The 26694-nt window shown below is 36.7% G+C and overlaps 1 protein-coding gene across 1 annotated transcript in view; it reads left to right on the forward strand.

Moving 5' to 3' along the window:
- The window catches only part of CNTN1 (contactin 1), a 209199-nt gene that overhangs the window by 20605 nt on the left and 161900 nt on the right, over positions 1 to 26694 (forward strand). The gene's annotated exons all lie outside the window — the stretch shown is intronic.

Genomic DNA, 26694 nt, shown 5'->3' on the forward strand with positions numbered 1-26694 from the left:
GTGGTTTTGAAAAAGAAAGTTTCTGAGTTGTACTTGGGTTTCTGACGTAATCACCTCTTTAATTACTGAGTGACACTGCTGAAGTGATTTAGAGGCTCACGACAAATAATGGAGTGTGGTATCAAAGCATGCAAAAACTCCAATCCATATCACACAAATGGTCATGCTGACAACTTGAGCTGAGTAGTAGAGTTCCAGCACCAGGGGAACTGCAGTGCATACAAGGAATCACTTCAAGAGTAGTCCTTCATGAAAAGAAGATGTGATAGTTGATTTAAGAGAGCCTATCCAAGGACGAACAGGGGAGCATAGTAGATCTAACTATATTGATTATGTCACTTTCAGTATTTAGATTCCATGTGTTTGTTGGCCAAGCATACACTCTGCATTTGTAATGAGGGCAAAATGGCACATCCCCAGCCATAAGGAAAAAGGAATGGCCACCTTCTGATCTGCATGGACCACATCTCTGTTTTCAGCACAGTCTGAGAGACTACATCAAGCATCCTTAATATTCTCCAGCTCGAGTGGAGTGTAATTCACTGAACACATGCTGGTTGTAAGATTTGTTTGTGGATAAAATAGGTTTGCTCTTAGGAGTTTAATTCCACTTCAATTTCTTGTTCTTCCCTCCATGCCCCTACTGCCCCTTCCCCCTTCCTCAGTTCTCTAATTCTGTAATTCATTTAGTTATTTCAAGGTCTGTTATTCATTCTGCTTACCATGTATGGCTCCTAGAGAACTACAGGTGATGATCCTTTTGATTTAGGAAATGGTCATCCTTGTTTTGGGGGAAAAAATCAATACAAACTCAGTCCCATGGAAATTCAGGACAATATAGGTGCATAACAACAGGTGTCTTTTCCACTGTCAGAAACATTACTGTTAGCAGTCATAAACCTGCATGACCTAAGTTTAAATTCACTTAATTGGGTTAATTGCTGAGGAGACAGTCTAGGAGAATGGGGCTCAACAATAGCTGCAAAATATGCCTGTGCTTCTGAAAAAATTCTTGAGCAATTAACCTATGTTTTCTTCCATGCTGCCACACTGATGTAACTGTCAACAATGTACCTAGATATTGTAAGTATGATGCAACTAAAATTTTGCACAGATCATGTAAATAGTTTTAGAAATGGTACCATAAAATTAAAACATTGGTTTGTTATGAAAGGATTTATTTTAGCTAAAGCAGGTTGGCACTGGTTTTGCCATGAACTAAAACTTCTGTTTTGTCTTAATTTCCAGCATAGTAACTGCAGTAACTGGGACAGAGCCACACAGAGGTCTTGGTGGCATACTCTAGTATTAAGGAAGAGACAAGTACTGTTAAGTCGTCAGAATTTTGCCTAAGAAAAATTAAGGGGAAGCTACAAATGAACATTTTCGGATAACAAGATTCCAGGCTTTGTTGTTAGTTCATGCAAGCCTCACCCACTAACAGACACCTCTCCATTGTGAATCTGTGGAGTGATTTTATTCTTTTTTCCCATTCAGTTTAGGGTGAATAATTCCCATATCCCATTAAACTGTTCACCTGTGTCGTTAATCGTAAAAATTAGATGTTCATTTGAAAGCAGTGTCAGCATACAAGTATCATAAAGTAGGTCACACTAACTTTTACACTTTTTTAAGATGAAATTATATTCTAAGGCAACGACCTTGAAGCATATATTTGAGCAAAAACTGCTCAGAAAGGCCGAATGTAACTGGTACTAAAGGAAAAAAAATGCATTTTTGGTCCTGGGGAAATTGTTCCAGCATGTAACATATATTTTCAGTGAAAGCACTATCATTTAAAACAGGTGAAAAACTAGGTGTGCTCATGGAGAACCCCTCAAGGTCCTTAAAATAAGCTGTTTGCTCACAACAGATAATGGATGAAGAATGAAAAAGGGTGGGAAATGCAAAGAGGACAAAAAACAAAGGCAGCAATGACAGATGTTCTTAGTGTATAAGTTCCTGTTAATTTCATCACCAATTGTACTGGATACCCTGGTTTATTGGTGAAGTGTCAATATTTCACTATTTTGTGAACTGGTTGATGTTTATTGTGCCTTCTGAATTGTGAAGAGGTGTCATAAAAAACCTTAGACTTGCCATGCATTAAATTTGTGTACCATTTATTGGTGTTCCTGCAGAGCTAAATGTCGTAGTAAAGTAGAACATTAGATTACCTAATTAAGTATTTCAGAGGGATATGTGCTAAAAATGAAACTTATAAGTGGCAGCAGTTTGCTTTTCTTAGTAGCTCTAAATGTGTAAAATATAGAAGACATCTTCAAGCCTATACTTGAATAGGATTTATTTTAGTAGTGTTACTTACAGTCTGCATCATCAGGGGGACTCTCAGTTATTTCTTTCAGAACTGGATCAGGCCCAATAATGACTGAACCACTTACAATCTCCCAACACTTTAATTGTCAATTATCTCATTTTTTATGTAGCCTTCAGTCTTTACTGGCAGGGGAGTAGTGGTTAATCCTTCCAGAGATAGGATTTTCCAGTGTGTTGCATGCAGCAGTCATGGCACAGCATGGCTCTCAGAGGACTCTGTGACATTTGTTTGCCAGCAGTAATAAAACTGTCCATTGTAGTTTTGCTGACAATCAGCAGCGTGATTATGGATTTATCTGGTACTGCAGAAATGTGTGGCACATTGACAGCTGCAAAAATGATTTCATTTTTGTTCCATACAAGAATACAGCTAAGTGCTTAGTAATAAAACAACATTTATAAAGTAAATATTATGATGACTTAATGCACCCACAAAAGTGTAATTCATGTTTCTTGGAAATGAATGATGAAGCAGGAATTCTATTACATGAGAAAAAACATTAGAAAATTATAAGATACAGGTAGATGAGTAAGACTAATGTTTTTCTTGATTGAATACAATTTGAAGTTTGCTAGTCCTGTGAAAATGTGGTTGTTTCCTTCTACTAAATAAAGCTTCATTAATTGCATTTAATACTCATTAATAAATCCATTAAATGAAAGAGCTTTAGGATTTCCTTAACAGAGAGGAAATACGATGTGTTGTGTGTTGAAATGTTGCTATTACTTTAATAGCAGTAATCCTAAAGTTATTGTGAAATGTAAGTAATTGAACCAGCACAGTTAAACAGATTGTGTGTACATGTACAGGAGTATGTTCATGTGAACATGTGAAATCATGAATTAGAAAAATTTGACCTTTTAGCTCCACAGAATCACAGAATATTCTAAGTTGGAAAGGGACCACAGGGATCATCGACTCCAGCTCTCTCTACAAGTGTGTGAAAGCCTGCATAACCGTATGAGAAGTCTCCAAATTAATTTATCAATCATATGAAATAATAAATGCTGATTTTATTAAGAAATTATATGAGTGCTTTGTTTAGTTCTTGCACATACATTCCAAAGCAAAAGAAATTTTTTCATTACTGTGAACGATCTGAAGGCATATAGCTCATACAAAAAATACTTTGTGGTCTAGCAAGAAGACCTTGCAGTGACTGACTTAAGCTCAATTTATTTGGTATATAAAAAGGAGTTTAGAGTTGACTTGATCCAAGATTGTGAGTACCTGCACTGGGAAGAGAAAGCTATTGTTAGAAAGCCCTTTAATATGACAAAATGCAGCAGCGCTGTAAAGCTTGAATTTGAAAATGCAAGAAACACCAGTAAAGTACAGTAAAATTTTTTATTTTTTTTAAGAGAAGGGTTATTTACTCTTAGATTAACCATAACCAAGACGGACTATTTCATAAAGCTGTGTGTTAGTGTTTTCAAAAGTTAGGAGACCTTGATGCGAGAATTACTGGTGATGGTTGATGGTATTCCTTATACATGCATATACGAAACTGTTACTGTGGCTATTTTGGTCATAGAGTCTTTTCCAGTGCATGTCCTAGTGGTCCTGACATTGCTCAGTTTTGCTGTTACAGAAAGCTAAAAGTATAATTTGTGGTTTAGTGTCCTTAAGTGTTAACAACATTGTGTGTCAGCAAGAATCCCTCTCTCTGGCATATATGGCTTTTCATAATATATTATGGGAGCTTATTGGCAAAGAAAATCACAGTAGTAGTATGTTGCTTTGTAGCTGAGACATACAGGCAAAAGAACTAAAACTAGATTTGTGGTGATGTTAGTCCAAACAGAAAACCAGTTTTGGAAAAACTAATTTCTCAGAAGGATGAAGTAAAACATTTAATGTAATCTATGTAATTAATTTAATCTATACTATATGAAAACAAACTTAATACCTAACAGCCTAGATTTTTTTAAGTGAAGTAGTTTCAAATCCATGATAATGTTGTCTTACTTTACAACATTTTCATTGTTTATTTATCATAAAGTGATGTGATCAGTTTATTTCCATATAAGAGTGCCACAAAGTGTAATAAATATTGGCAAAAGCTCCAATATCCTTAGATGATAGAGACTACAGAATATAGAGATGAAGAGTGAGATAGAGGTACAGCTCAGAAGTTGTATGGAGAGAGACTTTTCATCCAAGATTGTTCAGGAAACCACTTCATTAAAACAATTTCTCAAATTTCTTTCTATTGGCAATTTTTCAGTAGTTAAACAAACAGTGACAGAGTATGCAACATCCTCAGCATAGTACAATTTATGACACAGCAAATACCAGAATAAAAGTAGATTCTTTCAGAGTAGCCAGACAAAGCCTCTAACCCATATTATTTAGTATTGTTCTTGGTGTGATGTTACAAATAAAAATGAATTGTAGCAGCTCATAAGAAGTTTTCAAAATAGAATCAGGTGAATTAACACATTTCACCCAAGTTCTTGGAAGAACATTAGAGTGCTTTAGACTTCAACCACCTAATTCAGTAATCTAATGAGCAAGGAAAAGCCTTTATACTGTAAAAATTACTAAGCTACATGAATTCCAATCAAGTTACTCTTATGTTGCAGTTATGAATTTACTTGACTGATTAAAAATATCTTCTCCAGTGTTCATTTATCTCCTGCTTTCCATGCCTATTAAATATTTTCATATGCTTGATTGCTTGAGAGTTGCAGTCAAGTACCTTCAGATCTGTATTCCCTTTCCTTTTAGACATATCCTTGTTCATTAAATTTGATCTCTTGAGAATTACACTCCATAAACAAGTTGGAAACAAATTATGTTAACTCCTTGGAAATGTTGTGAAGTATTTTTACCCCATCTACTTGGGGAAGTGAGAAAAGATTACTTCCATAGTTATACACAGATTCCTTTCCATAATTAGTTCCCTTAGATGATTTTATCTTCCTCTCAAAGGCAGAAGGGTGTGTCAGCTGAGTCCCAAAAACAATTTTCTTTTAGGTAGGAGCTGAGAAAATCTGGACAGTGTCCACAGTATGGAGCCCTGGCTGCTTGTGGCAGCCCTACTCCTCTGCAGTTCTGTGCTCAGGCCTTGGGAAGTGTGGGGAAGTCTAGGATGTTTTCATGATCTCTCAGAATGCTTCCTTAAATAATTTGCTGATACCCATCTAACCCAACTGAGGCATCTAAAAGGTAGATATTTATGTCTAAGTTAATCAGTCAGGAGGAGTAGACATATTTCCATAATGATTCACTTCTCTGAACATGAAGTGAATGTAAGTGCCTCAGACACATGTATTTAAAAAAAAAAAACAAAAACAAAAAAAAAAAAAAAACCTTGAAACAAAAAAAAGAAAGACTAGGTCAGAAGAATTCAAACGTTTTCTTCACCATTCTGTTTTGAAAAAATCTCTGAAACTACCCAATATGGAGATGCCTAATAAAAACATGTGCATTACCCGAGTTTAGCCCAGGTTTGCCATCAAAGTGGGCTGGGTGATACTCTTCACTTCTCACTCACAATGGAAAGGAGAAGGACTATGCCAGTGTGTGATTCAGGACAAGAAACTGAATAGGAAACACCCTGTCTCTGGAAGAGGGGTTCTGAAGGAAATAAGTTGGTGAGAGGAGGTGATAAATGTGCTTAAATAGTCCAGTGCATTACTTAAGTAATTCAGCTTATTCAGACAGCTTATCAGACTGAAAGTATGCAGAAAGTCCTGTGGAGTGAAAGTTGTGCAATACTAAGTGAGGCCTGAAAGCAGGTATGCCTGGAAAGGTGAAAACACGCATTTGCTGATGTTTGGGTGCATCTGAAAGACCATTCAATAGTTGTGCCCATCTTGAAGGAACTTTTAGATGGATTTGGTTGTACTCTTAATTCTGAAGTAGAATGTAGTAGATGGAGCAAAAAATCATTGCTCCATTTTTTCCCATATCTCACTAAAAAAACCACAACCAAGCAACAAAGCACTTTATTTTTTTAAATTCCTGCTGCAGTATAATGAAATTTACAATAGTAATTGCATGAAAATTAAATACAAAGAGAACTCTGAACATTCAGGAACTATTAAATATGAATGTTCATTAAATGAAGAACAGATATTTGTATTGTGGGTATTTGCAAAAATGTTTCTGAAATGGTGTGCTGAAAGTAGACATGAATAGATTTCACATTTGTGCATACTGGTCTTGTATACCAGATATGTTTCATTATTAATAATTTGATGTAGGTTGTCTGTTTTATTTTTCCCCAAACAAAACTATGTTAATTATTTTGAAAATAATAAAATTCAATTCCTAGGGCACAAACAGGATGCGAAACAGGTCCAAGTATTAGATGCACACTCTTACACTTGCTTTATGTTTAAATATTTAAAACTGTTTCTATTCTGAATAATGAATCTGAGGCTAATTTTATAACAATGAGGCATAAAACCCAAAGATCATATCCTCAAATGTCTTCACTTTTTATTTGACACAAAACAATATGTTGGCAGACATATTTTTAGAAATTGCTGAGAGCATAAGGGACAGAAAAAGATCTCAGAAGAGATTATATTTCCCACTCCTTTTTGTATTATTATTAATGTTGGTCCTATTTTAGGGCAGCTTACTTATTTGATAATCATTCCAGAATATATGTGTAGCCTGATACTACTTTTTGATCAACTCTTAAGACTTTTAATCCAGATCAGCAGGTAGATGTGGCAAACCTGGGTTCAGCTTTCATCACACACAAGAACGATCTTAGCAGGTCAATTGTAGAGCTCTTTCTGTAGGCAGTGGTGTAACTATCTCATGTTCCACACTCCGAAGGCTGGAGGAGGAGAGCTCCACTGGGATTCTCTCTTCTGCTTCTGGATGTGTGAAGAACAGCTTTCACCAGACCACTGAAGTACTTTGACTTCTGAAATAAAGATTTAGAGCTACAGATGGTTATGCTTGCTTTGTAGGTGAGCATTGGAAATTAGTGAAGCAGCAGAGTGATTTAATATTTTGATACTGTGATGCCATAAATCAGTTTCTGCTGATATTTTAATTTCAAATTTTAAACTTATTTTCCAAATAAAAGCCAGTTTTAAAACTTTCTTCCTGAAATACTTAACCTCATAATGGTGTAAGTGTGCAGTCACAGTTTGCCTGTATAGATATTATTATAAAAGTAAAGTAAAAGTAAACCTTTCAAAGCAAGTTCATTATCATTCCCTGAATTCAGAACAATTAAGTAGTTTGAACTTTTTTTTTAGTATTAAGTCCCTGAATGAGAAACTCTAGTCTTTGAAGCCTGTGTTCAGCTAAATCCCGTGAAGTTTCCTACTTGCACATGCCTTTATGTCAGTTTTCCGCATTGAATCTTCTTTGATAATTGCTTCAGAATGAGAACAAAGATCCCACTATGTTCATGTTAGTCACATGTTTGTAAATGATGAGCTGCTGGTGCCAGTGATGGCTTTGTTCCATGTTGATTAGGCCGTGTGGCCATGCTGTGCAGCTTGTCCTGAGCGTGCTTGGGCGGTTCAGAGCAGCGCGGTGAACGGAGGCTCCAGCCGCACACCAACCTCGGGCACGGCGCTGCCTGTGGCTCCCTGTGCACAGAGCCTGCAGGAAAACACAGCTTTTCATCTTTAAGCTCGAGCGTGCTAAGTGTTTGGTTTTTAGCCTGCTTTGCATGGTGTTTCCAATCACCTTGCTGTGCTATTTCAGGACTATTCACCAAGTCAGTTTGGGAGATCTGGGCACTGGGAGTCTGGAATGTTCTTCCACCACAATCTGCAGCTTCACTGCTGTCCGTCTCTTCTCACTGCCTATCCTTCTCTGTTTTTTTGATCGAAGATTTCACTTAATGCAAAAGGACATATGACTAGTGGTGTTAGCAGTAAGAAGGACTTCCACTCTACCAGTCTTTCCTGGCTGGCTCTCTTTTACATTGTGTGGTTATTGAGGTTTAAAACATGATTTGACTAAGAAAGATGATTGGAATTTTTTCTGTGTGACCTGGTAAAACATTTCCTTACTGCTTTTCTGTGTTTATAAAAAGGCTGCTGTACTTGACTGAAGTTACCATTTTGGATGTACTCTTTTTTTTTCTTTTTTTTTTTAATTTCAAGTGTAAGGTGATCAGAGATCACCTACACGATGAATTCTTCTAGTCATTTATCACATAGCACAAAAGCTTTCATGAGAGATGTTGAAACTATTTATGGAGTGCTTTGAAATTGTACTGAGAATGCAGTAATGTAAGTACATCAGCATGCTTACATATTACAAAAAATACTGTGTGCATGAAAATGCTGCTTCATTAGAAATACTTTGTCAGCAAATTAACTGGCATTTATTTAGAGGAAAAAAATAAGAAGTAGCTATGAAACACTGAGTCTTTTCAGAGCTCTTGCAGTCTGCTTTTTATCTGGATGTTTTTATGTAATTTTATTAGCATGTAAATTGTAGTCTTACAACACTGATGATCCAGAGTTTCAGGACAATGAAGAGCCACTTTTAAAATAAACTCAGTTAATTCACAGAATTTCAAGTTCTTTGAAATTTCAGTTGAATTTTGATTGATATAGAGTAGTGTTTTGCTATGAAAAGTGAAAAGTTAAAGTGTTATTTTTGTGGAAGTATTTTTTCCTCATTGTGTTTTTTTGGGTTTTGCTCTTGAAATCTGAAATAAAATAAGTCAAATAGCAATGATCGAGGGTTTATTTGGCTAAGAAAGTAAATATTGTGTGCTATCTGTTAAAATTGTTCAAGAGTAGAAGTTTAAAAAAAATGCAATGCTGTAAAAACTTTCTTATAACAGAGTAATAAATTTTTCTTCATCAGCAGCTTCTTGTGTAGAATGAACAAAAGGCTCCCATTTTACCAAGATAAGTGTCAGTTACTTCAGATTAAATATTATGTACAAACGTACCTAATAAAGACTTAAAAACCTGTTAGCATTTCTGTTTACTAACAGAAGCTAAAACACTGTGCTAACAATTAGAGCATCTGGTTTTGCTCTTTTTGCTCATGAGCTGCTGTGATCTACTTTTGCTCATATAATAAAAACTAATGGTAGAATAATGTTCTCTCTGATATATGTTGCCTTTACTCAAAGAATTTATTAGCTAGCTTCAATTCAGTTTGTGCTCTGAAGGGATAATGTCATTACTTTATGTTCAATAAGGCTGTTGGGTTTTATATAGAACTAATTACTGTCTAAAACCCACCTAGTATAATTTTAAAATATGGTATCACCAAGAATGAAGTCATAATAAATTGAAAAATAAATGATTTAAAAAAAAATTAACCCTGGTTATATTTAGTATGTGCCTCAGGGTTTGGTAAGGGATATGAAAAGGACGCAAACTTTCCCACACTGTTTTCACTGTTTTTTTGAGTGGCATGCACAGTATGCACATTACTGGAAAAAATAATTTATATTTGTCATCTCTTCTGAAAGTGCGTGTTAAAACTTACCATTTAACTAATTAAACTTCCAGCTGGTGGTTAGGGAAACATACTCCATTGCTGTTTTTAAAGTATGACAGTTGCTGCAGAGATTGTGTGCTTAATCACATTGAGACATCCTTGTAATTAATCAATTGCTATGAAAATTAGTCAATTTTTAAAATATATGATCAATTGAATGAATTTTAAATATTAATAAATGAAGCAAACAAATTAATATTTTTTTAGTGGTACAAGGGCTTGGTACAATGATTTTTCTCTCCAGCAAATAGATTACGTACAACCAAATTTGTTAATACACATTTGCCCGCTCACATGCTGGCATGCAAAATAGCCTAGCCCATGAATTTAAGGAAACCATTAAGGGGAACTTCGGAATAAAATTGAGAAAATTAAATTCACTAATGGGAATGGAAGGCAGCATCTTTGTGGGATGATCAGCCCTGCATGTATGATTGCTTGCTAAGACAGGAGATGTGGGCGTGATGAGTCTGCTGCCCAGGCATTCCTGGTTACCCCTTGGCACTCTGGAGTACGCTGAATCTAGTCTTTAACTGTTGATGCAGAAAGCTAACAAATCCTTTTATGGATTTGATTAGATAAAGTCAGGCACTAACAATGGAATGTAGCATGGGGTTTATGGGGCAGGGCTGACACTTCAGTGACTTTTTTGGTCACTGAAGTTAAGGTCCTTAGTTGTGTTTCTGTGTGAATGGAACTGAGAGTGTGGAAAGGAAACTACACTCATGGGAAGAAGGGAAGGGCTCAGAATACTGAGACTACAGTATCTTTTTTGGGATCTTCCTTGAAGAGAGAGCAATTCCTTGAAGAAATTGTCTTGCTATCCAGTGTATTATGTAGAATACCATTCACCCATTGGTACTTGTTCTGTAGGCACTCAGTATTTTAAAATGTGAATTAAGTGTAACTGATGCCATTATGCTTGCTAAACATCTGAAGCTAGATGTGCAAAGCTGCCTTGACAGCTGTTCTGCAATATTGACTCCATTGCTGGTTTTGTAATTCTTTCTGTTTTCCTGCTTCTCGAAGTGTTTATTGTGCAGATCCAGCAAAGTGTTCATCATCTGTTCCCTCATTTTACCCCTTGGAGTGTGTGGAGTTTGGATGGAGCTGTGTTTCCCAAATTTTAAATACTAACAATGGAGTCTGCCTGAACTGTTTAGAGGGAGACAGCTACATCTACCTCCTACAGCTGGCATCTCATTTTGGCAATGGCCATTGTTGGAGATCAGTTTGTTTGCAGAATTTAGAGTTCTCTTGTTCTGACTGTGTCTTTCTGTGTCTGTATTTCCAGGTGGTCCTGCTGGCCCCTGTGTGTTGTGCCAGGGCCACTTTCCACTGCTGGTGCTCTGGTCTGCTATGAGTTTACTGGGTGCAGTCAGAAGGTCCTTGCTTTGTGTGTAGTCCACTGTCTTTCTGGGACTAGGTGTATTCACTTTTGTCTGGAAATTGTCCTGGGATTTGTCACAAAGACTTCTTTATCTGAGGCAGGTTAATAGCTGAATGACGTGTCCCCCATCTGAAGAGCTGCTCTGTGGGGTCTGGCTGCCTAGACCTGAGCTACATTTCTCCCCTATGTATGTTTGGATCAGTTTTTATTTTCCAGGTCATGCACCATCCACCAGCCAGTGTCCTGAGTAGTGTGCTTTCACAACTGGCTAACTGCTTCTCCCAAAAAAAGAGATGTAGGTTTTTTACTGCCTTGAAGGAATTGCAGTTGTACAGCTCCTTTATAACACTGCTTGACCTGCTGCCAGCTTCCCCTGCCACCTCTCCTTTCTCCACTCCCTATGAAGTGTCAACACTTGGGATGCTGGTAGAAGCCCTGTCTCAGAGCAGGAACAGGAATTGCACTTCCAGCTGTTTAACACATCTGTGGGATGTTGCCAGTTCCCGTTCAGCTGCACATTGTGAGTAATCTTACTGTTGCCACCTTTCCTATCTGCTGGGCTACTGTTAGTCCTGTGCCAGTTATTGTTTTGACCACTAGTTATGACTTGTGTTGCTATTCACAAACACTTCAGATTTTGTCACTTCCTTGGCTTATAATTGAATATTTAAAATCATACATTTATTTCTGAAACTAGAGAGACAACCTTTCAGAATTTTTTTATACCTGTTGTAGCTGATAAACTGTAACTGCATAAGGCTGTATATTCACCAGGACAATTTCTTCAGTGACCTAAACTCCTTTCTGTTCTGCAGTGTCATTTTAGTCCATTCACCTGCTTAAAGCTCCAAGATCTAGCTTCCCATGTCTGATAGTGCTGATTCCTGTATCTGATACTGATGCTTTTTAAAACTGTCAAGGTTGTTTTCTAGAACTGTAAAGCTGAGATAATTTTCTTTTGTCTGTAAAATAGTGATAAAGAGTGTAATTATTTATATCACAATCAAATAAAATAATGGGATTTAGTTGACTATAATTTTGGCATCAAATATTTTTTAATAATATTAGTTAATTAGCTAAAATAAACATCAGAAATTATTAGAAATCACTAAGAAGCAGAATTTTCTACTTATAAGTGGAAACCACTACTCAGTGAATTCTCTGCTTGTGCAGGCAGAAAGAATTTCTGCTCCAAAACCACTGAGAAAATAATGGCATTCTTTGTCTTGTGAAAAGCAATTCTCTTTATTCTTCTATAAATCTGCTCTGCCATCAATAGAGAAAGTCTGGCATCCTCCTTGGTTTAAGCTGGATCTTCTTGTCCTCTGGCTTATATTGGTGTTAGTACTTGGAAGCCGTCACAATGATCTGGATCATTAAACTGTGGCAGTTAAAAAGAAAAAATTGTTTAGAAAAAGTCCGTGGTGCTGGTGGCAACCAGTGACTCATCCAGACATTTAAGCAAATCTTCATCATCTGAAGGTGTGTGTCCAGTTAAACACTGTTCTGTGCTTTCTGTGCAGTCAGCACTGAGAAGGAGGTTCCCCCAAAGGAGAGCCCTTCCTCCAGATGTTCAACAGTACAAATACTAACTTGGATGATGAAGCAGACATCTTCTTCAGCTTTTTTAGGCAGCAGCATTTAGAGGAGAGCCTTGCTTTGTACTCAGACTGTTAGCCTTGAACTTTGCATGGTTTCAATACTTATCTTTCTTGAGTAATTCTTATTTTGATATTACAAATCTGTAACTTGTTCAACTGATCAGCGAGTGACAGAAAAAGGAAATTTGTTAGCAAGCTTTAAGAAATAATGTAGAGGTGAAGTTCTGCATATTGAGCTCTCGTTCTCCTCTACATTTTTGTAAAAGCAATGCCATTTTCTTTCATTGAACACAATCATCTACTAACTAAGCTAATTGAAATAAATATTTTATTAGTGACTACCTAGCTTTCATTACTAGATACTAATATATCATATTTTGAGAAAAAATTAATGAGGTGAGGTAGGCATTCTACTGTTTCAGTCCCCAAGTACACAATCAGAGTAATTTATACTATAATAATATAATAATATTAACAATTCATACACTGTATTGATATTACAAATAATAATTAATAATACAAAGTTTTTATAATTCATACATTGGTACTATTCCTGCATTCTTGTTCTGGAATCTTTGTATGGGTTATTATTTGTCAGCATATACTGCCCACCATAGAGAAAGTTATTATTTTATAGTTGAATAAGAACATATTTTGTCCAGATTTATTTGATACATAATACAAAATAACTTGTCTAAAGAAATCTGACAAGTTCAGGGAATGTGCAGGTAGCCAGAAAACAATTATTTTATTATTTGAATTCCTACCTGATTAATTGTTAAAGTTTTACTGTTTCTTACATTTACACTCAGAAATACAGTCATTTTACCTTAATGGCTTTTGACCATAAGTTATTAGTCCATTTTGTTCCTGTCATTATTCATAACTCCTAAAGACAATTTAAATGAGTGGTTGCATTTTGCAGCTATTTTGTGCAATAATAAATATTCATTTAGCAGTAAAGAGATGACATAGGCAGAATAAGATGTTTTAGTGTTGATAGCTGCCCTCAGAACTTTAAAGGCTTAACACACTGTTGTGAGTCAAGCACGGGGTACTTACTGCATCTTTATCTGCAAATCCAGGTAATAAACTGGTTAATTCTAATGTTACTTTATTCCTTAAACTTTTGATTTGCTTTAAGAAATAGGCAAAAGAACAGATCTAAATGAGACCTCTGCCTAATAATGGGCTGGTGCCCAAATCCTAATCCCCACTTTAGCAGGTTTCTAATACAGTGGATATCTTCTCTGACTGATAATTCCCCAGGTTCCTGCACTGACTTTGTTCCATCTTCAAACATTGCTATTTTTTGCAGCCAATACATACCTAATGCATGAATCACAGCCTGAAAGTGCCCGTCCCTCTCCACTCATGACATAATGAGCCCACACTGCATGGTGGCTTTTGTAACTTGGACCTCTCTGTGAAATGCTGTAATGAGATGGGATGAATCTTGATTTAAGTACTGCTTTACCTAAATCCTCTGAAGGGGTTAGTGTCCTGCATGTGTTCAAAGAAAGAACATCTCATGCTTTCATGTTAGAGCAAACCTATGGCAAAATCCAGTATGGTCTCAGCTGTTGGGATTTTTTTTTTTTGAAAGAAACAACCTTTTACAGTCAGAGGATGGGGTAGCTGTCTTTTTCTGGAGAGCACTAATTAAGAACTGGAAGACCTGACTTTCAGCCCAATGCAGCTGAGGTTTTTCTACCTCAGATGCATTCCTTACATGCTAAACTAAATTGTGGGAATGTGCATGTGGAGTGACTCCCAGTTTTGATGACATTACTGTGTCAAAAGTAGTCCTGTGAAAAGAATATGTAAGGTTCTGCTCTGTCTTCTCCAATTATGAGTGTATGCATTTATTGTCAGGGAATATGCAGCGCTGAAACATGGCAGCCCAAGTGAATTTCCATTTTCTCATGCATAGTTATCCAAATGTCCATTAGACAGGAAAGCTATTGCTTTTGCCTCACCTCTGCTTACCTCTGCTTCTTAAAACTAGGTCCAAGTAATTTTGGTCTGTTTCTGTACCCCTTAGTAATTTTTTTTTGCTGCCTTATGCAGCAAAAATATTTTCTCAGGAGCACAGGGACAGCATTACTCTCCAGTTATGTGTTTGAAGGTGCTAGTTCACAGCAGAGTCAAGGTCTTTTTGAGTAAGAAGAGAAACTGGGGAGTTTTACAGTTACTGAAAGTGTCAGAGAGGAAGGGACTTCCTCATGACAGTGTTGCTGTAGTGTTTCCTTATATAAAATGAGTAAGAAAGTTCACTGCCCATTTTACCATCCCTTAAGACAGAAGCAATTATCAGCTTCTGATCTTAAATAGATGAGAAAGTAAATGAGGAGGAAACAGTGTGGAATGGGTCTTTGTAGACTGTTGTCTTTTGTTAGTAATTTCTGAAAGATGTAGATGGCTGGAAGGAAAGGGATTGTTTACATGACCCATGTTCCAGTCTGTTGTGTGAATGAACTTGGATGACATTTTAAGTTCTTATTCAGGGAATGAAATCTCATTCTGATCACATGAAAATGCCAAATGGCATTTTCCTCAAGGTGCCTTTGTCTTACTTTACTTTTAGGTGAAAACAGGTCTCTCCACTCCACTGCATCTGCCCTTTCTGTTACTGTAAAATTGGCCAAGCCAGAGAGTTTCAGCCAAATGCAGCATCATCATGGGATGGTTCAAATGTGTCTCCATGACTAAGCTCCCACTGGGGATGGGAGGGGGGAGAAGGCCAGCAGGGCTCCAGGGGAGGTGTTCCACATCATCCCAGAAATCCTAGAAACATGTTAAGCATCCATCTTGATGCATGCAAAATGTAAATCTTCTACCTAGTAAACAGTTTTCACCTACCTATTGTGTAGTGTGTCTTGTAGTTTTCTGTTTTTCATGTGCAGAAAGGTTTACTGGCTCTCTATTGATGCTTTGACAGCTGCCCATGAATAATGTAAAAAGAGCATTTACTAAATATCCAAGCCCTTGGTTCAATACCTCTTCAGACCATTTAGGCAAGACAGAGCTAATATAAAGCTGATGTAAAGTTATGAAGATAAATGGCAAAAGAAAGGTAGTGCTTTTACCTTTTCCTGCTTATAAATGTAATGGAAGAGAACCTAATAGGAAACTACAAATCATACCACTACACATGATGATTAAAAATTACCACCTTTGAAGTTAATGCACAGTAAACAGGTGGAATCAAGTGACACAAATATCACTGAGGGAAAAAATAATGAGGGATAAATAATGACAAGTAATGCTGCCTTGACATTTATGATCATCAGGCCGAAGATCGGGAGGATGGATTTGTTGAAGAACTCTGCCATCAGTTAGCTAGTAATACCCTTGGATTGGAAAGCAGTTCCTGGGAATCAGGAAGCATTTGTCCACTTGAGGGGTTTTAAAGGCTTTATCAAATGGTCATTGTAATACAGAATGTGAACTTGGACCACAGTCCATTCACTTATGGTTGTCGTTTGTACAATGACAGAGCATCAGAATAGTTTGGAGAAACACCTTCTAGAAATGTGCAGGAGCAGACCAGTACCATGCCTCAAGGTAGGGAATCTGTCCTGGGGAACCACAAGTGAAGCATTATGTTCTCTCTCTGTCAGAGGAGCATTTTGGGGGACAGTTAACAGCTCTTGCTGGATGAGTTGTTTCAATATTTTTCTGATACCCATAGTAGTTCCAAGAGCTGTGAGGATGTGAAGTACAACTGAGCTATGGAGTTCACCACCTGCATCTGGCTGTTAGAGGGGTTGACAAATTCCTAAACAGTATTATACACCTTATTTCTGAGACTTTAAGAAGAACTGTGTATTTTCTGGGGTTTTATTTAATACATTTAAAAATAATGTGAACTCTTCAAGTTTCCCAAATTCTTTGCTATAGGTAGTGAGACTTCATTAATTCTTTTTTTTTAACTGCTGTAGCTACACAATATATATTGTTTTCAGTTCTGCTCTTGAAGTATGTCTTATGTGAGGCTGGCAACCTATGTTTTTTTCTTGTCAGATAATTTAAATTACTTCAGCAATTTTAGATATTAAAAACTTGCCTTCTAATAGAATTGTCACAGTAGTGTCCTGTTTTAAGATTTAGTTCTCAGGAGGGCTAGGCACTTAACTGTAAGTTTAAAATTCATTAAGACTACTGCTCAGGAAAAAAAATGTTAGTACTAATGTGTTAGGTGCAGTCACAGTAGGATAAGCTTCTTATTGTACATCACTCTGGTTTTCTGCAGGTGGAAGTTTAGAAATCTCACGTAATTTCTCCACTTTTATATTTTGTCACCTTAAGAAGGTTTTAATTACTTTTAGTATTTTGATTAATTTGCTGACTTTGGTTCATTCATGAGTCTTCAATAGATTGGGGCTGAGCCTCATTTTTTTTCATTTGAGTTGTCTTCAAGCTTTTGGGTGTTTGATACTTAAATTCAATAAAGAACTCCACCTGGTTGACAAGGACAGTAAGTTCACAGCTTCAGTGCATATATTTTTTGCAAAACTCTAGCTTAAATCCCTTTTCCAGGTTTTTTAGGCATTTGCTAGATCTCAGTAACAGGTGATTTTTTAAAAAAACATCAAGTTCCTATTGCTTATTTTTTGCATCTTTTGCCTTATGTAGACAAATTATGCTGATTTAACAATTTAAAAATCTACAGTAAAAACCCTGTCAGTGAAAGTTACTGAATAAGCACTAAATAAAGTCACTTCATTCACTACTAATAGTAAACATTAAGGGTAAGACTGCTTTTTTTAGTTCACCTTTTTGTTAAAATAGATAAAGGTTATTTTCATCTCTAGCATTTGTTGGCTGGTCACTGTGTTCCATGTCAAAGGGAGCCTTGAATAATCTCTTTGAAGGCAGTATTGAGGCAGAGAATTAGCATTCTCTCCAGCCAGACTCCACTGCACACAGGTTGGTTTCTCATTTGTCATGGCAGTGTTTTCATTAGGTCAGCTGAAACACTGACCCTTCTCTCCTTCAGAATGCAAAATGAGCAGGGAATACAGCAAAATGAAATTACAGAAATAAACGTTAGATAATGTATGTCAATTAACCATGAAAGCATTGACATTTAATCTTACACAAATTCTAGTAATATGCTTGAGTATACAAAAAGCAAACCCGCAGATGTTTGGTGATGGAGTTAGAATTTCTCTTATTTTTTTGTAGAAAACAAGGTTGAGTTCTCTATATGGGAGAGACTCTCTCTCAGCGAGACTAGACTAGGAAACTAGATGAGGAAGTGAAGAGATTTTTCACCTCTCTTGACTCTCTCCATCCCTCCAAAGTTGCTACCAACACTCAAATTTGGAAACAGGGTCAAATTTGGAAACAGGGAGGATTGACAGAAACTTGATAGGATCATGCAGAAAAGTAAATAATAAAGCTGTAGTAATTAGTGGCACAACAGTAGTTGAAACTTTCATTGCAAAAAACTGACTTGACTGATATTTTCTAAAAAACAGCAATGGTACAATTATGTGGGGGTTTTTTTGTAATTAAAAAAAACCCAGTAAAATATGGAGAAGGTTGCAAAAATGTGTCCCTCTTCTAATATTCTTACTTAGTCAATCTACACTTAAAGAGTTCAGTTAAAATATGTTGTTTCATTAATTTTATTAAGAGTATTTTGGTTTGAAAATAAATACTATACATGCAGGAAAAAACACACAGAAACATAATCTGAGTAACAGATGACTAAGGATAAAAGAAGAAATTAGCAGTATGTTCCAATTCACATACTAAGAATTCTCTTAAATTTAATTTGTCTTATTAGAAAACTGGTCCTTCCAATACTACCTGAGTTGTTATTTTAAATAAAAAAATCACTAGCTAGAAATTCAGTAAAATAACATTTTTCCATTTTTGTCAGAAAAAAATTCATCTTAGTAAAGTCTGTGCCTTGGACCTGTTCAAATAAAACCAGATCTCTACCATATGCTGGATTTTAATAGTTTAAATACTTCAGACTTCTAAATTACATAAATAGAGCAGGCAGTTGTCAGCCTTGAAAATAACTCTTATATTCAGCTGGTGGATAGGAAGATGTTTATTTTGGGTTGTACAATTCCATAATGGAGAAATGACTGTTTTGCAATCCTGTTCTTATATTGCTGATCAATTCTCTTTGCACGGTAAAGATACAGTTCTGATTCAGATTTACGATAGAATTTGATCAGTCTCTTCAAGACCAAAGAGAAAATTTTTCTACTTTACTATTTCATTCTTGGGAGTCAGCTGCATGGTTTAATATTCTTGCCCTTTATTTAGCCACAGATTTTGGTTTGGCATCAAAACCAAATAGATGCCCCAGAAGTGCAAGAGTCAGTGTCTGAGACTGGAAATACACCTGGCTGCAAAACCCTTGGCCATTGCTGCCAGCTACATCTGCCCCAGCTGTGACAGCAGCACTGGAAATGGGGGCCCAGAGCTGCCAGGGGGAACTCCAAACCATATCTTGTTCCCTGCCTCGTGAGAGAAACAATACTGGCAGAGATAGTCCATTTTATTTAGAAAAAGCTGCCTCAGGGAGCTGTAGAATCTGCTGGTGTGGCGCTGCTCTGGAGTAAAACTCAAGCATTGGCAAAGCTCTCTGTGTGCTTAAGTTGAAGTATTTGCTCACCTTATTTCTGCTCTCTGGGGAAGTAATCTGCTCCCTGTGTACAAAAGTGTGAAGAGTTCATAATTTTATAATAATAAGATATGTCTGATCCTATGTTTAAAATACAGTGTTTCTAAGATACCAGAGGCTTTGCATTTAAGAACAGTATATTTTAAAGCCTGCTGGCTTCCCCAGATCATTTCTCTCTCAGGGAAGAAGTGCCAGCCCTGGCCATGGGGGAAGCAGACTCCATCTGCAGCTGTTTTTGACACTGTTACCTACAGCTTGGTAATTCCTGCACTGGTTGCAAGCGAGTGAGTTGTCATCCAAGAAATGATTGCACTCTCCCTCAGTTACAAGGGAAAACCCCCTGAATGAAAGGCTCTTGCTATCTGGAAAAACAAAAATTTCTGGTCACTGTACCTTTTCATCAGAAATTACTAATTACACCTCCCTGAGGTCTGCAATGGACAGGTTATTGTGAAGAACTGTTGCACGACATTGATACTGAAGAGGATTTTTTTTTTTTCCCAAGCCAAGTCATTGAGCTTTATGCTTGCAGGTGTTGTCAAACAGTATGTTTGGCTGCAAGTCATGTTCCAGTCTCTGGCATTTGTGACTGCTAAGACCAGTAAACAATCAAATACTCCAGCCACATGGGGAAGATTGAAACAGGACTGAAAAAAAGGTGTGAGATATGAATTCCCAAGGAGCTTAAGGAATGCTTCACTTGTTTTTCTTCTGGCAGCCAATAACCAAATACTTCTTTTAAGACCTCATATAAAAAAATATCTTCTGTTTCTTATGTAGACTATAGAATTATCATGTGAATTCTGTGTGAAATGCAAACACTACAGCACTACATTCACAAGATTCATGCAGCTGTTTGGGCTGCTATGTATAATTTGACTAATTTTTCTTCTAATTTCTTATATTTCTCTTTTCATTTTTGTTTCATATGTTAAAGCCTTGTGAGATAGCATGGTGTCATTTATATTTGCAGTCTACATAGTTCAATTTTTTCTGGCCTGTTTTGAATCTTTGTGTGTGTTTATGTGTTAGTCTTATTCAAGGACCCAACACCTAGTTGCTTTCAAAGGAAGAGGATAGTTTACAGAAATGCACAACAACATGTTGATGTGCCCTTTTTTTGGTTGCTCATGCTTCCAACACATTCTCTAGTGAAGCACCCACTATAGGCCAAAGTTTCTGTATGGAAAATGTAGCCTGTCTTACAGTGAAAGTCCAGTAGATTTCGTTGTTATGTATGCATTCATTTGCAGTGACAACAAGGAGCTGAGCATTATTTTCATCATATAATTTCAAAGTATTTTATATCAATGGAGGAAAAATAAATCTTGTTCACATTTTCATTCCTGTAGGCTCTGGTGGAGTTGTGCTGTAAAGGAAGTGTCATACAACTGCCAGAAGCAGCCCTGAAATTCTGCCTATTGGTGTGTATAACACATATTTTGTCAGGGCTAATTTGAACAATTTTGTCAATAGCATGCTGTAAAAAAACTTGTGGTAGCTGAAGCACAGGATGACTGTAGGAGGGCTGGAGTACCACTTGCTTCTCTAAAGAGCAATCAGAAATAGTTGAGAAACCAAAGTATTTGACCCCACTTTGATGTGAAAAGGGAATGGAGAAAGATGGACGTTAATCCCTCAACTGTGATTCAGCATCCCTGTGTCTGTGTTTAGCATAATTTGGGACTTGGCACACTGTATGTTTCTCTCTCTGTTGCAGAGCTGGCTGGCTGCCAATGTCAGCAGAAGTCAGTGTAATCCTCCCACTGAGGAGGTGCCTGCAGTCTGGGGCAGTGGGTCCTGTACATCTTCTGCTGCCCCTCTTGGTGTCAGCAGCCCTTCTTCCTCTCTCCGTGCTAGAAAGGATTTAGAAAGGTGATAACTGCCCAGGGGCTTTATAAGCCATTCCTGCCATGTCCTAAGTTCATTTGTGTTAGTTCATTTACTACATAGTCAAGTTTTTATTGAATTTTTGAGCTTCTATGTGAATAAAAGTCTGTGTGTGAAGGGAGATACTGTGCTGTCAACATCTGCTGAAAGCTGGGATTTGTGATGTATGCCAGACTCCTGGGAGTTCTTCAACTGGAGATGGTTTGGAAAAGCAGCTGTTGAACAAAAAACAAAATGAAACTTCAGCATTTGTCAACTCTTGTCTGTCAGAATTCAGAGATGGATAGTGCATTATTATTTGGAACATTGAGAGTTCCTTTTAGCAATTAATATTGTTCTGTGCTGACTGTATTCTTGTTACTATTTATTCCCTGCATTCATAGGGTTTTTTTGCAAGGTAGTGTGTCGCCTAAAATAGGAAGCTTTTCTTCAGCAATCTGCAAACTGATGAAGCAGTCAAAGAAGATGTAGAGCAATCATTTTTGTTAAAAATACATTTTCAGTCTCTAGTGACAAGAATCTGTTTTTCCCTTTGCATTAAAAGATGTTACAAGGTGATAGAAGACATTACTGCTCCTTTAATAAAAATGCTGTTGAAAAGTACTGGTGAGGATCCTTCCTAAGATCTGCTTTTGCACTTGGCATTCAGGGGTGCTACACCAACCAGTTTATATCAAAGGCCTGCACAACACAAAACATGTAGCCAAACATACAACAAATTGATATGATCTGTAGAGCAGAAGTCACAGGCAGTTTTTACTAATTTTATATTGGCATTGTTTCTGCTTTGGAAACAAATAGCTTCTCATAATTTCTGGACAATATTTAGGGAAAGGTGCAGTATTAGTAACTGAGAAAAATAAAGTAGTTTCCTGTCCTTCAGTTGAAAGATACAGTAAAAGGTTCTTGTTGCCCATAGTAGAAATTCTTGCAAAGTAAATAGCAGAAGTAAAACAAAACGAAACAAAACCAAAAAACCACCACCACCACAAAAAAAATTTAAAAAAATAAAAAAAAAAAAAGGAAAGGGATGTTTTTCCAGTAGGTTTTCAGGGTGAAAAACAGAAAAAAATACTGAAACATTTGTAACCACAACTTATCTGCCTTACCTCCTGATTTTCTTTTCACTGAGCAAAAGTAGGTTTTCTTTTTTATTTAACTCAAATTCTGAGGATTCCAATTAAAATTCTTTGAGCAGAAACAGTTTTACATGTGTGTATTTGAACTGTGGGAAGAGTTAAAATGCAGACTCTTAGGCATCTCTTGGATGGCCAAGAAATTGCAATTAAAAGGCATGAGAAATAATTTAGCATGTATTGGGGAACTCTGTAAGAGCAGATTTTATAAATTCCTATAAAACACAGGAGACTTTATATGCAATTTTATGAAGCAAACCGGCAGCTAAACTAGTTAAATACTTCGCATTTAGAGCATCCAAAAAGACACTGCTGCAAAGCTTTATATTATTCCTCAGTGTTCATGGAAGCTTTCAGATGTTGGTTGGATCTGTCAAAAGTGCAGTACAATTCAGCTCCCATCTACAGTTATAATCTCAAGGGAGATTTTCAAGACAGTCTTTGGTATAAGCAGTGAGATGAAAGAGTAAAACAAATGTTATTGAGAGTAAAGCAACTTTAGAAGAATCTTCAGATATTTTCCTTTATCAATTCAAAATCACTCAGGATATGCATAAGAAATTCTCATTTGGGGTAGAACGAGTTCTGGATCAAGAAGCCAAAGGTGATGGCTTTAGTGAATAGTTGAGTTGAACTATACAAAAGCAGCTCTGTTTCACAGTTTTAGGCAGTCGACTGCCTGGAATATCTTGTCTTCTACTTGAGCTCTCCTAGTGTCAAACCAAAGCTAAGTTTGGCGTATTGGTTTTCTACCCAGGTAACAGGCTACTTAGCAGATTTCCTTATTTGAAAGTAAAACCATAATTTTGAAATATCTTTGGTTTTGAAAGATGAAATTTAAGGATGCTGAAGTTGCAGGGCCAGTGACAACAGGATTCTAACTGTAAGAGAGTGAGAGTTCATGAAATGTTGCTACTTTTTTTGGATGACATTGCATATAGAGAACTGAATTCCAGGTTTTGTGATATTCAGTTAAACTGAATGTAGTATTTTAGTTCCTTGCCATATTTTTTGCTGGTTTCCAGCTGTCCTAAAACCTTATTTATTCAAATAGATTTAACTGTGGAAAAAAAAACCAAAAAAAACCCAACCTAATAAAAGCTGTCCCAGTTTGATTGTGCCATACTTTTAGCAATGAATCTGTCACTGTGTCTATCTGAATTGTGGCAAGATTTTTCTCCTATTTGTTTTCTGCTAGACATGGCTTTCTCAACAGTTATTTATGTGAATTTCAGAAATGTAGTTTGCTTGCTACAGGACACCTTGTCCTACCAAACAATTTTCTGGTCAGGATTCTCTTGAAACCATACTGGATAGACATAGGACTTGGGCAATTATTTCCCTCCCTCATTCTCCAAGATATGAAAAACAAAAAGCACAGCAGCAATTAGATTTGAGAAAAAAACATGGTCTACTTAGTTTTATTGTTGAGGCTTTCTTAATAAAATTTTAACAAGCAAGAAAAGAATAAGTGATTGCACCACTCAGGAAAATGGAAACAAGCTTTCTTTGGGAGTTTTTAATAAAAAATATATAATTATGGTAAGTAGACTACGAAAGAAAACTAAAAGCATTTCTTAAATAACTAGTCCTAAAAATAAGTAAGCATAGAATGTTAACTATCTGTGCAGATCTTGTTTTTCCTGTAGCAGGAAATTCCTTAATATTTTGTAAACCATTTTGATCTTCCAGAAATCCCCATCCACATAAAGTCCTCATTATCTTAATTTGTGGCTTATCCTCTTCTATCCCTCCTCCACTTTCCTCCTAGTGCATGTGTAACATACAGGATAAATTCCCTTCAAAAAGCTTTCATTTACAGAATCAAAAAGTTGTTACATCCCAAAACTCATTCTCCAACTGGAAAACATTTCAAAATTTGTGCCTTTTTTTTTTCCCCATCATGTGAGTTATTTTTGAGAATTACAATGTAAACAAAGCATGAGAAATTAATTTCTTAGTAGTGAGAGATCTAAAATAGAATGGAGGAACCAGTTGCAATAAAAAATACTATATTGGAAAAGATATCTTCCAGCATATCAGTTGTGGAAAGCGGTCCCAGTGTGAATAATGTTTCATAACACACTGAAGAATTCCACTTAGTTTTTTGGGAAAAAAAGCATGTTTCACATGTTTCACAGTCCATTATTTGCTGGAACACAGGACATTTATAATGTTCTTTTCTAATGCTGTTTTTGGCTTTCAGCCTTCTAACTGGTTCTGTATAGCCAGATTCCATAAGCCATCCAGTCAGACCAGGCCAAGGCTTATGGGAGGCACGGAAGTTCACCAGGCATGGTTCAGCCAGTTGTGAGGCACAACTCAGCATTGACACAAGTTTGATAGGGGTGTAAACTGAGATAAGCTGGTCTTTTGGTAGTCTTTAAAGTCATATTATAACTTCCTTTAAAGATCTTTTGTTTTATATAATCTTTGATTTTGAATATTAGCCTTGATATATAAATATACATCTAATGTATGTATGCTCCTGAAAGGAAAAAAGCAAACAATATATCATTCTTGATTTTGCACATCATCTTTGGTTCATATGAACATATGCTCCCTGCTTTTAAGGTACCATGTTGGGGAGGGCAAGGTTCAAAGCACCATGTTTGAGAGAGCAAGAGTTTCCTAAGCAGTGGACATCTGTTCTTGAAGTACTTTTGTAACATGCAGCCATGAATGACCTTCTCTAAGTCTGTATTTTAAAGGGAAACCTAGGACAATGTGGACACAATTAGGATTGTACATTTATTACAGGGTGTTGTATCCAGTTTGATCAGTGGAAATTTTAACAGTGATTTCAGTCAGAGCAGAATTTGGCTATTATTTTTTGAAGTCTTATCAAAGCCCAGATGGAAGAAATTATTTATTTATTGGCAAAGGCTTTCTAGAAATAACTATAAAATTAAGAGAGAACCTTGTAGTATAAACATAGCATCACATAATGAAATCAACATTTATTTTTCCTAATTATTACTCTTTATGAGATATAAGCACTAGAAGACTTTTTGAAATAGAATATCTGTAGAAAAGGCTGGAATAGAAGCAAAGGATTTAGTTTTCTCTTTGTCAAGAAGAATCAGTAAGATCTAAGAGGTAGGAGGGAGATGGTGCAATGAAAGGAATTGCCTTAATGGTCTGCTGCAGAAGAGGAGATGCATTTACTCTGTCTGATGTTCTCCTAAGGTGGAGGTGAAGGATAGTCTGGGAGAGCTCCTTTCTTGGCAGATGCTGCAGGAGCCATTCTGTCCATGGTGATAGTGAGTAGCATCACTCTAAGGATGGGCCAGAACAGCAAATGTGTCCTCTATGAAATGGGGGCCACAGTCCACTGTTGACTTGTCTGTTTACTCTCCTTTCTTCTGACATAAAAGTAAGGGTTTTTTGGGATGTGTGTCCTTTTTTATCAGAAATTAATACTCAGTAGTGATTTATTGCTTGTTCCTTGTATTTGTTAATTCCCTTATCCTTACTAAGAGAAGAAGAGATGGAAAGCAAAGCAAAGGTAAATATTATTTTCTTAACCTGGTAAAGATCAGGGACTGTGAGCAAAGTAAAGGTTGTCAATGGCTGTCAACAAAACAGAGGAGACAGAGGGCAAAACCAGACTGGTAATTAATTGTGGTTAATTGGTATAATTCATTAGCTTGTTTCTGAAAGCAGTCACAGAATATGTCCCTTGTGAGGGATGAGGGCAAACTACAAGCTAAATAGTCTTTCATTGAAATTATTTGTAAGAATTTTCTTACTGTTTTAAATACATCGACTAGAAAATATCCACTTACTATCAGAATAGTAGACATTTTATGTGTACACACATAAAAAAGTTACTGCACTACTCTGTCTTCATTTCTTCCCACGTGTCATTTGCCTGACTCGGTTTCCTCTGACTATGAAATCTCAGGGGACTGAACACTGCACATTGAAATGGCTCAGGCTCTGCTGGATCCAAGTTTCATGACTCACTGGCAACTGCAGCAATGGAGTTTTAGCAGTCCATGAGTGGATAGGAGGAAATATCTCACCTCCTGTCATGTACTGGCAGAGCACACAGCAGCCACACAGTGTGACCCCATTTGCAGGCCCAGGAGAAGCATGACTGTTGGAGCTGTGTTTACTCTTCAAACAGCTGATCTGCATTTTCTGGATCATAGAAAAAACCCACAGGCTAGGTGGAAGCATCCCAGAGGCTGAGCTGTGTTGTGCAGTGGGATATGATACAGATAACAGCC

Source organism: Passer domesticus, chromosome 5, assembly GCF_036417665.1.
Source record: "Passer domesticus isolate bPasDom1 chromosome 5, bPasDom1.hap1, whole genome shotgun sequence".
NCBI lineage: Eukaryota > Metazoa > Chordata > Aves > Passeriformes > Passeridae > Passer > Passer domesticus.